At 40.7% G+C, this 13,649-nt stretch overlaps 1 protein-coding gene across 1 annotated transcript in view; it reads left to right on the plus strand.

Moving 5' to 3' along the window:
* The window catches only part of ADAM12 (ADAM metallopeptidase domain 12), a 382,360-nt gene that overhangs the window by 73,411 nt on the left and 295,300 nt on the right, over positions 1-13,649 (plus strand). The window lies entirely within an intron of this gene.

Consider the following 13,649-nt stretch of genomic DNA (forward strand, 5'->3'; position numbering starts at 1 on the left):
TCAGTTCTGGGTGTTCATTGGAAGGACTGATGTTGAAGCTGAAACTCCAATACTTTGGCCACCTCACGTGAAGAGTTGACTCACTGGAAAGGACCCTAATGCTGGGAATGATTGAGGGCAGGAGGAGAAGGGGACAACAGAGGATGAGATGGCTGGATGGCATCACCAACTCGATGGACATGGGTTTGGGTAGACTCCGGGAATTGGTGATGGACAGAGAGGCCTGGCGTGCTGCAATTCATGGGGTCGCAAGGAGTCGGACACGACTGAGCGACTGAACTGAACTGAACTGGGCTTTCTCTAGTTGCGATGAGTGGGGTTACTCTTTCCTGGGGGGACACGGGCGTCCCACTGTGGTGGCTTCTTTTGTTGTGGAGCACAGGCTCATGGGCACTTGGGTCTCAGGAGTTGTGGTGCATGGGCTTTGTTGCCCCAAAGCATGCGGAATCCTCCCAGAGCAAGGGTTGAGCCCCCATCCCCTGCATTGGCAGGGGGATTCTTGACTACTGGACCACCAGGGGAGTCCAAGTAGACTTTTCTATGCTGTACAGTAGGTCCTTATTAGTAATCTGTTTTATATGTAGTAGTACGTATATGTCAGTCCCAATCTTCCAACTTATCCTCCCCTCTGTTACCCCCTGGTAACCATAAGATGGTTTTCTACATCTATAATTCTGTTTCTGGTGTATAGATTAGTTCATTTGTACCCTTTCTTAGATTCCGCATAGAAGCAATATCACATGATATTTGACTGTCTGACTTACTTCACTCTGAACGACAGTCTAGTCTAGGTCCACCCACATCTCTACAAATGGCACTATTTCATTGATTTTTATGGCTGAGTAATATTCCACTGTGTGGGCTTCCCAAGTGGCACTAGTGGTGAAGAACTCACCTGCCAGTGCAGGAGACATGAGAAACGTGGGTTTGATACCTGGGTCAGGAAGATCCCCTGGAGGAGGGCATGGCAACCCACTCCAGTATTCTTGCCTGGAGAATCCCATGGACAGAGGAGCCTGGTGGTCCACAGTCCATAGGGTTGCATAGACTCAGACACAACTAAGTGACTTAGCATGCACACACATAATATTCCATTGTTTATATGTATCGTATCTTCTTTATCCACTCCTCTGTGGATGGACATTTAGGTTGCTTCTGTGCCCTGGTTATTGTGAACAGGGCAGCAATGAACATTGGGGTGCATATATTTTTTTGGATTATGGTTTTCTTCAAATATATGCCCAGGAGTAGGTTTTTTTTTTTTAATACCATCATGATAAAAATGAGACTAGCATCCTAAGCAGTGATTTGCAGTCAGAGATAGCATCATGTTGTTGATGTTTTTTGGCATCCAGCTTCCAGTTTCTCTGTGCCTGTCATTCTGCCCCTGCCTCAGCCCCCAAGGATCTCAGAGGCTGCTGGTTTTTTGTGGAGTCTTCTTTTTCACCGTGGATTTTCTGTATAACTATTGCAGCCTGATTCTACCCTACCACTTGCCTGGAATACCTTTTGTCCAGGTCAACAATGCCCTTGGTGAGTTCCTTGCTCTTCTCAGCCTCTGGGGTCTTCAACGTTTTGGTATTTGTAGTTGGTGATCTCTTTTGTCTTCCAACTGCTGTCCCGAGATTTCTTGGACCCAGGTTTTTTCTTATCTTCCTCCTATTTCTCTGAGTGATCCACTAGCTTCTTCCCCTGTTCTGTTCTCTTCCTCCAGGTTTGTAAAACTATGCAACACCACAGGTTCATGGCATTCTCTCTCTGGACACCTTCAACATACTCCAAGACATCCTCTCTCCCCTCTGTTATTATGACAGATTCTTTATCTCCATTCCTGATCTTTTGCAAGATCCAGGCCCATAATTCCGCCTTAGATCTTCCCAATCTGGATATTGTGCCATTCTCTGCAGCTGCTGTTCCCCCAGAGTGAGTTTGTCTGCTTTCCCTGGAAAGCTGAGTTGCTCACTGGCACCCACATTTGGGTTGTGACACAGCCAGTTCCTGAGCATGGCTCCCACTCAGCGTAATGCAATCCAGAGCGTGTTAATTGTATCTCCACCCCTGGACCCAGCTCACCATTCTAGCCTTTGTTTTGGAATGCACTCTGGAGTCTGGAATGATGATCCTTGTTGAAAATTGCCTGAATAAACCAGCCCTTGATTATGAGTGACAGAGAAGTAACTAAAGCCTGCCTGTATTAAATAGGGATTTTTTTTCTATTCACAAAACTGAAAACTCCTGGGGTATTTCCTGGCTTCAGACATGACAGGCTCCAGTGACTCAACCAGTGTCCTCAAAACTGATCTTCATTCTCTCATTTCTTAGCTCAGCTCCTCTTGACTAGCTCTGTTCTCAGAGAGGTCCCATCTTCTTGGTGTCAAGATGGCTGCCAGAAGCTACAGTCTCATAACTCCTCCTCTTCAACCCTAGATGAGGACGTTCTCTTCCTCCGCACTGTAAACAAGAATCCTCATATTGAGTCTCTGAGAACTAGTGTGGGTCATGGTTCAACATGTGAAATGATCAATGTGGTCAGAGGTATGGAGTAAGTAATTGACCAAGCTTGGGCCGTATGTCCACCTTTAGTGCCGAGAGGAGGAGACCAACAGCCATAATCTTAAGCAAAGTAGTGATTCCCCCAAAGAACCCTGGGCTCTAAAACGCTGTTGTTGTTTTCAGTTGCTCAGTCATGTCTGACTCTCTGCAACCCCTTGAACTGCAGCACACCAGGCTTCCCTGTCCCTCACCATCTCCCAGAGTTTTCTCAAACTCATGTCCATTGAGTCAGTGATGCCATCCAACCATCTCATCCTCTGTTGTCCCCTTCTCCTCCTGCCTTCTGGAATGTTATAAAGGGAAAATGGAAGGCAAGAAGGCAAAATGGCAGATGTCTACTCAACTGTACAAATCCATCTCTTATTTTATCTCGAAAGAGGCTTTATGACAGCTGACACATGCATCATTCTTGGGCTGGTACATGATAAGATCTGACCTTCAGCTATGGATATAATATTAAAAGGACTTCAACATTTCGCAGCTGTTATTTGCAGTTGCTAACTAAGGGATGATAATGCTTCTTATCTGAGATGAGATGTTCAGATGTCCTTCACTACAAAGCACACCAGGCATCAGTCAATTTGCAGGGAATATTTTTAAACTTCTAGGATATAGTTTGAGGGCACTGCCTCAAATAGCAAAGCAAGTTTTGAAAAAAAGTAGTCAAAATACCACTTTCTCTAAACTTGAATTTTTAAACAGTGTCTGTGTAGAAGTTCACTTGTATATTATCTATTAAAAATGCACAGTAAGTCAGTAGGAAAAGCAAGATTTTTATGAGGATGCTTAAAGTAGTAAAGAAAAGATTTGTGTTGTTGAAACTTTCCTTGGCTTCAGGAGTATAAATTTGCATGTGAGTTCTGGTGTAGTTTAGGAAATCAGGATGCTGGGTGGGAAAGGCAGAGTAAAATCTTCCACACTGTTACCATGATTGGGAGACCTGATCTAGCTAGAGAGGTTGGGCTTGCAGCAGTCACATGATTTTAAATTTGCATAAAAGAGGCTGAGCACTGAAGGACTGATGCTTTCAAACTGTGGTGCTAGAGAAGACTCTTGAGAGTCCCTTGGACAGCAAGGAGATCCAACTAGTCAATCCTAAAGGAAATCAACCCTGAATATTCACTGAAAGTACTGATGCTGCAGCTGAAGCTCCAAGACTTTGGCCACCTGATGCAAAGAACTCTCTCATTTGAAAAGACCCTTATGCTGGGAAAGATTGAGGGCAGGAGACGGGGATGACAGAGGATGAGATGGTTGGATGGCATCACCGACTCGAGACTTTCAGAAGCCTGAGAGGGTCACCTTTAAGGCATAGGAACTAAACAAAGGTGGTTTGAGGTAGGGCACCCCAGCTCTGACCCAGCTCCACTCCCGACAAGTGAGGGACCTATCACATTGCTTCTATAGGCCCACAAAGGGAAGGCTTCCTTCTCCCTGATGGGGTATATTATCTGGAGCCTGTATGGTACGTTCATACACAATGTCTGCTACAAAATGAAAAGTAACTGGACATGCCATATAAAGGAGGGCAGGAATGCAGGAGACATGGGTTTGATCCCTGATCTAGGAAGATCCCACATACCACAAAGCAGCTAAGCCCGTGTGCCACAACTGTTGAGGCTGAAGCCTGTGCTCTAGAGCCTGGGAACTACAGCTACTGAGCCCTCCGGCCACAACTGCTGAAGCCTGTGTGCCCTGGGACCCGTGCTCCACCACAAGAGAAGCCACCTCAATGAAAAACCCGCGTACTACAACTGGAGAGTAGTCCCTGCTCACTGCAACTCGAGAAAAGCCTGCCCAGCAACAGAGACCCAGCACAGCCAAAACAAATAAATAAAATTATTTTTTTTAAAAGAGGACAGTTAATTGTGACTGACAATCAGGAGACAAAGCAGGTCATTAAAGCAAATTCACAGATGATCCAGATACTGGAGTTAGTTGAGAAGGGCTTAAAATTAATTAGGGTGTGTGGTTAAAAATAGTTCAAAATGGAAAAAAAAAATGTAGATTTTTCAACAGTGGCTTAGAATCTACAATATAAACCAAATGAACACTTTATAACTGAAAAATACAATATCCAGAGTTAAGTATTCATTGGAAAGTTTAACAGCGGGATATAAACAAAAGAAGTTAGAAACAGTGAACTTGTAGGTAGGGCAATAGAGGAAAATGAAACACATAGAAAAACAAATGGAAAGAGTATAACAGAGCATATGAAACAGTCAAAGCCTAACTTATATGTAACTGAACTCCACGAGGAAAAAGAGAAACAGATTGTGGCAGAAGCATTTTCTAGAAAGAAAATGACTGAAAACTGTTTTAAGTCATAAGAAGAAGTTGACTCATACTTTGGAGAAGCTAAGTGAATCCCAATTAGGATAAATACAAAGCAAATCCATCAAATCAAAGTCCAACAGAGTCTTTAAAACATCCAAAAGAAGAAAGACCTTCAAAAGAGTAAAATAAGCTTATATAGTTGACTTTTCAACAGAAATATGCTGACCAGAAGGAACTGGAAAGATACTTTGAAAGAGCATAAAATAAGAAAAACTGACAACCTAGAATTCAAACCCTGTGAGAATATTTTTCAGAAATGAAAGAGAAATAAAGATATTTGGGGCCAAAAAGAGGTGATAAAATTCATCCCTAAAAGATTCAAACTCTAAGAACTATAAAAGGATGATCTTCAAGTTGAAGGCAAAATTAAACCAGATGAAAGAATAGAAATACAGAAACAGAAAGTAAATATAATGGTAAATATGAGCATTGACTGTTAAAAACAACAGTAGGAAGATGTTTAAGGATTTAGAACACATGTAAAGTGAAATATGTGATGTTAGTAGCACAAAGGGTGGGACAAATCAAGTTAAACTGTTGTAATATTTTTGCATTGTTCTGAAAGCAGAGGAGACACTAATTTAAGATATACTGTAATAAATTTGTAATAAGGGTGAATATTTTAATCTGTAAAATAATCCCTAAAGTAATCATACAAAAATGTGTAAGAAGGTACTTGAGAAGAAAAATAAAAGTGCAAGATTCATTCTTAAAAAAAGGAACAGAGAATAAACAGACAAACTACAAATGGGGCAAGAAAATAAATAGGCTGAATTCAGCTGTAACAGTAATTATATTAAGATTAAGCAGGCAGATTGAAAAACAAAGGTTATCAGATGGGATTAAGAAATCATATATGATTTATACGATTTATCAGAGATATACTTTAAATATCAGCACATATAGAAATATAGACATAGAAATATGGGAATTTCAAATGAAATAAAGAATGGAAAAATATATATGCATGCAAATACTAATCAATAAAGCTGAACAGCTATAACAATATCAAATATAGTAGATTTAAGATAAGGATAATTGGAAATAAAGAAGTATATTTCATAATGAAAAACGGCCCAATTTTCCTGCCGTAATTCTATTTGGCATCCTTTCCCTTCACTCTGAAAAACTTCTTTTAGAATTTATGTAAAATATATGCTCCAAAAATCAAAAGTAGAGATACACAAAACATATCACAATGTAGATTTTTCGAAAACAATATTTGAAATAAAACAGTAAAAAATAAAATGCATCATTTTAAGTGTAAAGTTCAATGAATTTTGACAAGTGTATACACTCGTGAAACCACCACCAAAATTAAGATAGGGAATACTTCCTTCCTCCTCCAGATTTCCTTTTCAGTCTGTCAGTAACACTGACCCTGGACCCAATATTGGTCACTAAAGATTTCTTTCTTCAGGAAATTCACATGCACAGAATCACAGAGTAGGTACTCTTCGGTGTCTTGCTTCTCATTAGCATTGTTTCTGAGATTCACTTGTGTTGTCATTCCTATCAGTCCGTTCCTTTTTATCGATGACTAGTAAGCCATTGTTGGATAAGCCACAGTTCTTTTACATATTCACCCATTGATGGACATTTGACTATTAAGTTTTAAGCTCTTAGGAATAAAGCAGTTATGGTTATTTCTGTGTAAGTTGCTGTGCAGACATGTATTTTTTTTTTTTTTATAAATTTATTTATTTTAGTTGGGGGCTAATTACTTTACAATATTGTAATAGCTTTTGCCATACATTGACATGAATCAGCCATGGGTTTACATGTGTTCCCCTTCCTGGACCCCCCACCCACCTCCCTCCCCATCCCATCCCTCTGGGTCATCCCATTGCCCCGGCCCTGAGCCCTTGTCTCATGCATCGAACGTATTTTTATATCTCTTGGGAAAATATTTAGGAGTGGAATTTCTATTTCAAGTTCTAAGTACATGTTTAGCTTCCTAAAAGTTGTCACATTGTTTTTCACAGTGACTGTACCATTTTATTTCCCTACCAGCAAATTGTATGCCTTCTAGTTGCTCCAATTCACCCAGTTATACTCTTAGTCTCTTAATCTAAGTCATTCTGATGGATGAGTGTTGGTATCTAATTGTGGTTTTAGTACCTATTCCCATACTGTCTAATGACATGGATCATATTTACATGCACTTATTTGCCATTCAAATTTCTTTTTTGGAGAAGAGGGTAAATATTGTTCAAAACTTCCTGCACATTTTGAAATGAGTTTTTTAAACTCTTCTTGCTCTTGAGTGGTAATAGTTCTTTATATATCCTAGATACAAATCCTTTGCGTTGCGAATGTTTTCTCCCGTGTAGTGGCTTGTTGTTGTCATCCAGTCACTCAGTCTTGTGCAACTCTTTGCGATCCCATGGACTGTAGCACGCTGGGCTTCTCTGTCCTTCACTGTCTCCTGGAGTTTGCTCAAATTCATGTCCATTGAGTCGGTGATGTCATCCAACCATCTCATCTTCTGTCGTCCCCTTCTCCTCTTGCCTTCGATCTTTCCCAGCATCAGAGTCTTTTCCAATGACTTGGCTCTTTGCATCAGGTGGCCAAAGTATTGGAGCTTCAGCTGCGGTATCAGTCCATCCAGTGAATATTCAGGGTTGCTTTCCTTTAGGATTGACTGGTTTGATCTCCTCGAAGTCCAAGGGACTCTCAAGAGTCTTCTTCTGCACCACAATTTGAAAAATATCAGTTATTCGGTGCTCAGTCTTCTTTATGGTCCAACTCTCACATCCTGTACGTGGCTACGGGAAAAACCATAGCTTTGACTATATGGACCTTTGCTGTGGGCAAAGTGATGTCTCTGCTTTTTAATACTCTGTCTAGGTTTGTCATAGCTTTTCTTCCAAGGAGCAAACGTCTTAATTTTGTGGCTGCAGTCACTGTCCACAGTGATTTTGGAACCCAAGAAAATAGAATCTGCCACTGTTTCCACTACTTCCCCTTCTATTTGCCATGAAGTGATAGGACCAGATGCCATGATCTTTTCTTTTTCAATGTTGAGCTTTAAGCCAACTTTTTCACTGTCCTCATTCACCTTCATCAGGAGGCTCCTTAGTTCCTCTTCTCTTTCTGCCATGAGAGTGATATCATGTGCATATCTGAGGTTGTTGATATTTTTCCTAGCAATCCCAGGATGATACATAACCAACACCACTTAAATATATAGGAAATAAGTGAATCCATCATGTATAACATAGCCTTAGGGCAATGCAGTTTAATCTCTGGAGAATGTTGAGTTGAGAAAGGCTGTGGAATTCACAGTATGCTGCTTTAACTTATTCATAGTCTATTGCCAAATAATACTATACTCTGCTGGGTGAATTTAAAAATAGCTTTGGCCTGGGATCTTCATTCTTCTAAGACAAATTTGGAAAACTCATCAGTGGTCACAGGACAGGAAATGGTCGGTTTCATTCCAATCCCAAAGAAGGGCAATGCCAAAGAATGTTCAAACTACCACACAATTGCATTCATTTCACATGATAGCAAGGTAATGATCAAAATCTTTCAAGCTAGGCTTCAACAGTATGTAAACCAAGAAATTCCAGATGCACAAGCTGAATTTAGAAAAGGCAGAGGAACCAGAGATCAAATTGCTAACATCCATTAGATCATAGAAAATCCAAGGGAATTCCAAAAAATATCCACTTCTGCTTCATTGACTACACTAAAGCCTTTGACTGTGTGGATCATAACAAGCCATGGAAAATTCTTACAGAATTAGGGATATCAGACCACCTACCTGTCTCCTGAGAAACATATATGCAGGCCAGGAAGCAACAGTTAGAACCAGATATGGAACAATGGCCTGGTTCAAACTTGGGACGTGTACATCAAGGCTGTATGTCATCACCCTGGTTGTTTAACTTATATGCAGAGTATATCATGCAAAATGTTGAACTGGAAGACTCACAAGTCAGAGTCAAGATTGCTGGAAGAAATACAACAACCTCAGATATGCACATGATACCACTCTAATGGCAGAAAAAGAAAAGGAACTAAGAAGCCTCTTGATGAAGGTGAGTGAGGAGAGTGAAAAAGCTGACTTAAAACTCAACATTGAGAAAACTAAGATCACGACATCTGGTCCCATCACTTCATGGCAAATAGAAGGGGAAGTAGTGGAAACAGTGGCAGATTTTATTTTCTTGGGTTCCAAAATCACTGTGGACAGTGACTACAGCCACAAAATTAAAAGACTCTTGCTCCTTGGAAGAAAAGTTATGACATACCTAGACAGCATATTAAAAAGCAGAGACATCACTTTCTCTACAGCAAAGGTCTGTATAGTCAAAGTTATGGTTTTTCCAGTATTCATACACAGATGTCAGAATTTGACCATAAAGAAGACTGAGCACCAAAGAATTGACGCTTTCAAATTGTGCTAGAGAAGACTCTTGAGAGTCCCTTGGACTTTGAGGAGATCAAACCAGTCAGTCCTAAAGAAAATCTACCCTGAATATTCATTAGACTGACTGATACTGAAGCTGAAGCTCCAATACTTTGGCCACCTGATGTGAAGAGCCAACTCACTGAGAAAACCCCTGAAGCTGGGAAAGACTGAGAGCAAAGGGAGAGGGGCAACAGAGGAGGAGATGTTTGGATGGCATCAGTGACTCAATGAATATGAGCAAACTCTGGGAGAAAGTAGAGGACAGGGAAGCCTGGCGTGCTATGCAGTTCATGGGATCACAAAGAGCCGAATACAACTCAGCAGTTGAACGAATGAACAGCAACAAATGAATTAGGCAACATGAGATATAATGGTGGTCTTGCAAATAGGAGAAGCAAGGTGAGGCATTACTTTGCAATGAATTAAGAAGCCTAAGCCATCATGGGTTAAAGAGTCTTTGCTATGCACAGTCCATCTGTCTCAAAGCATGTATGTAGACCAGTTTTTAACATATTGCTTGTTTTTCCTGTCCTTCTCTGCAGGAGTAATCTCCTTTTACCATAAACCTTGGTTTTACTCAAAGCATAATGCCTCAGCTCCAAAATTCCCAGGAGCTAGAAATAGGATAAGACTTTCTTAATTGCCCTGAATGAATATCTTGATGAAAAAGTTCTATGTCTGAATCTTCTCTTCTTAGGAAGTAATTTAATGTCCTGTCTTGGTAAACGGCCTGAGACCCCTGTATAGGCTGTTACGTTACTCTTTCTAATCAGATTTCTAGTGCTATTTAGCTATTCTCACTGATCATGAAAGCCCAACTTAATAGTAAAATTACAGTTTTGCTTAGAAAAGTCATGCATATATGCTTGTACTTTTACAGCACAGTGACAGCAGTAATGAAAACAGCTGTTGTTATATTAGTGACATGCATAGGTTAGTATGAACAACTGGAAATACCAAAAGAATGAAAAATACGTTGTGATAAATGGGAGTTTTTACAACCAACATGCAGAAAGGAATATCTGTATTTCCTGAGATGGCAACAGATCACACGGTACTTAAAGAAACTTTAACTTCACCCATGTAAAAATGTTTAACACATCACATAGAAAAGTTATCAAATCAGCCTTCTCTCCCCACTTACTTACTTTTGCCCAGGCCTCAGTGTCCTTACGGGCACCTAGCTTTCCACTTTGTTCCTTCGTTGGCTTATGCTCTTCTTTTATCCTAACGTTCAGCCTGCCCCCAAAGCTGTGTCACCTCTTCCTTTGCTCCTCTTTTGTATGGGTCACTTCTTTTCCGTTATCACAGTGACTGTACTCAATGAGTGGAAATTGGAAATAATATGGACTTTACTGTATTAAGACTAAGAAATACTTTCTGTTTGGGCATTTGCAATTCTGGAAAAAGATGCGTGTTTTGGTAATGATATGGATAACCTATTTGAAAAACTTTCACTTTCTATCTAAAAGGTATTTTTTCAGTGGTGATTTATAATGTAGCATAACAGAGGATCCTTTCTAATGGAGGCTTCCTTTTTAAAAACAACTGAGTACAAATTGGCTTTAGACAGGAGACAACTGTGCCTTTATTTTAAATTTATAGAGATTATTTCCAGCTCTTTAGACCCCTTCTACCCTCTTGTACCTTGGACCTCTACTCATTATCCTATGTCCTCATGCAAGGGGTGAATTCTTCCCAAGGATCTGTGTTCTTTCTTATCATAATGATTTCTGGTTTTGCTAAAAACTCATTTATCATGTTAAAAAATATCATTAAAGACCAATTACTTTCTAAAACATGCTGACTTTCCATTTCCGGTGTAAGCCTCCTTGAGATAGGATGCAAAAGGAACACAGGTCCAGAAGCACATCTGTGATCACAAGAACAAATTAGTGAAGACTGAATCTGCTCACGCCCCCCACCCCAACCCCTCCACTCACCCTTGAAAGAATAGTCTGAGGGCTGGAGGCTGAACTTGCAGAGTCTGGCACAGAAACAAATGTGGTGAAGCAGAATGAACAGGTTGGAATGATGAAAGCATAGGAGGTGGGGGTAGGGTTTGAGGAACAATAAGAGAATTAAGCCAAATGATCATTTGATTTAAGCATCAGAATTGAATGACCCTGAGAATCCCTCCAGAGAACACTGCAGATTGTTGCTTCTCCAGAGAATGTTGAAATTTTAGATAAGGCCAGGATGTTTTTGTACACTATTTGGATTTGAAATTTTTCTTAAGTGGCTCAAGCTGTCCCACGGTTATGATACCCACTGCCTATATATGTTCCATAAATTGCAAAAAGATTAAGTGATTAGTCCCTGGTCACAGAGTATAAACTAGGATTAAGGGGGCAGAGTATTAACTGTGCCTTAGAATTAAGAAAGAGGGTCTGCAAAGGTTGTTATCATCCACTTGGATGAGACGAGAGCAGACTGATGTGTTTTTATCTTCTGAGAATTACTCTGTGGATTTGTAATGGTCTCTGCCTCTCTATCACTCAGGACTGAATGCAAACTTTTGATGATTGTCTTCAAGTCTTCCTGCCAAGTGATCACACCCTATAAGCCCTGATCTCAAATAAATACACATCCTTCCCCAAATCCACGGCTCCAGCTATACCTATCACTACTCCCACGCCCGTGTTCCTTTTTGCCTGTCTCTCCAAGGTTTTGCACATTTGACTCAGAAACATGAAAGTTCTCCTGTATTCCCACCAGCATGCCCTGGTCTTCCTGTGGCAATAACTGAAGACCTATCTCTTCCAGAAAACCTCCCCAGATTTTAATCCATTACACAATAATCTATTTTCCAGTCTTCCATCATTTCTGGGGCTGAGTGAAACTGCATTCACACTGACGTGGGTTGAATGTGGCTATATTTTGGCATGTTTCCTCCCATTCAAAGGTGGTCTTAAAAGTGTATAACCCATCTGTTTGCCTGTATAAATAAAATAATGAGGAAGAGTGCTGCGCAAAGCAGGGAATTGTTTTTAGGAAGTTATAGACCATCTGCTTAAATATAGCTATTTATGAGGAAACATTTTAAACCAGGGCTTCTCAACTGTGGTTCTATTAACATTTTGGGCAGGATAATTCTTTGCTGGAGGAGTAGGGGAAGGCTGGATTATCCTGTGCATACTAGGATGTTTAGCAGCATCCCCAATGTCTACTCACTTTGCCAATAGCAAATAGCATCCTTCACCAATAGCATCCTTCACCAGTAGCATCGTTCACCCAGTCATGATAATCCCAAGCATCCCCAGATGTTGCCACATGTGCCGTGGGGGCAAAATCACACCAGGTTGATAAGCAACCCAGAGGGATAGGCTGAGGAGGAAGGTGGGAGGGCGGTTCAGGATGGGGGGACACATGTATACCTGTGGCTGATTCACGTTGATGTGTGGCAAAAGCCATCACAATATAGTAAAGTAATTATCCTCCAATTAAATAGATAAATTTTTTAAAAAGTAAAAAAAAAAAAAGAATGGTTGCTTGTTTGGAATATTCATCTTTATTCAGCAGATGAAACTCCAAAGACCTACTGACTGAAACCTTTGGGCCCCCTCAGCAGTTGGTATTTTTCATCGTGTTGTAGTTGTGGAATCTCATAGCAATATATTTACACGAGCAGCACTTCGTCCGTGAACATGTAAGAAGAATTAAGTGTCAACCTATGTAGACTCTTATCTGGGTTTTAAAGGTTGTTTTTATTTTTCTCTTCAGAATTTTATGTTTCAGTCAGGTCAGTTTTTGTGTTTCCTGTTGATGAAAAAAAAAAAAAAAAAGTGAGGTCGTGTGCTAATAAGTTCTCCAGCAAATAAAATCAGGGTCTTATGTTAATAGCAGAAATGTTGAACAGTATTTCAGTGTTCTAAAAATGTGTCTTGATTGTAAATTGCATAGAAACATGTAATTGATTATTGCTCTTGGTAGGAGGAATGTTCCCCCTCCCAGGCTGTCAAAGATATATGCAGATACATGCAGAACTTGTTGCCAGAATGACGGAGGCTACCTCTTAGCTTGGAGGCTCTGAACTGGGTGATGGGAGCCAGAAAGGAGTCCCACGAATAGCATCAGCCCTGGCCTTTTCCTCTATGCCCAGGTTGCATCAGGTGCAATGGGGTCAGGCAGGTGGAAGGAGACAGCAGCCTCCCTCTTTCTTTCCTGGGCCACCCTGGAGCTTCGGCTTTGACCCTGACCCCAGCTCTTGGCCAAGGTGTATGCATAGCAGCTATGCATGATCTGGGCAGTAACCTTCAATGGTTGGAATCCCAGTGGGAGTCTCTGAACTGCAGAATGCTGCCGGCTTGATCTCTGAGTAAACAGAAGCTTGCACATT

The sequence above is a fragment of the Giraffa tippelskirchi genome, chromosome 2 (assembly GCF_054371585.1).
Source record: "Giraffa tippelskirchi isolate mGirTip1 chromosome 2, T2T-mGirTip1v1.2.pri, whole genome shotgun sequence".
In the NCBI taxonomy this organism is placed as follows: domain Eukaryota; kingdom Metazoa; phylum Chordata; class Mammalia; order Artiodactyla; family Giraffidae; genus Giraffa; species Giraffa tippelskirchi.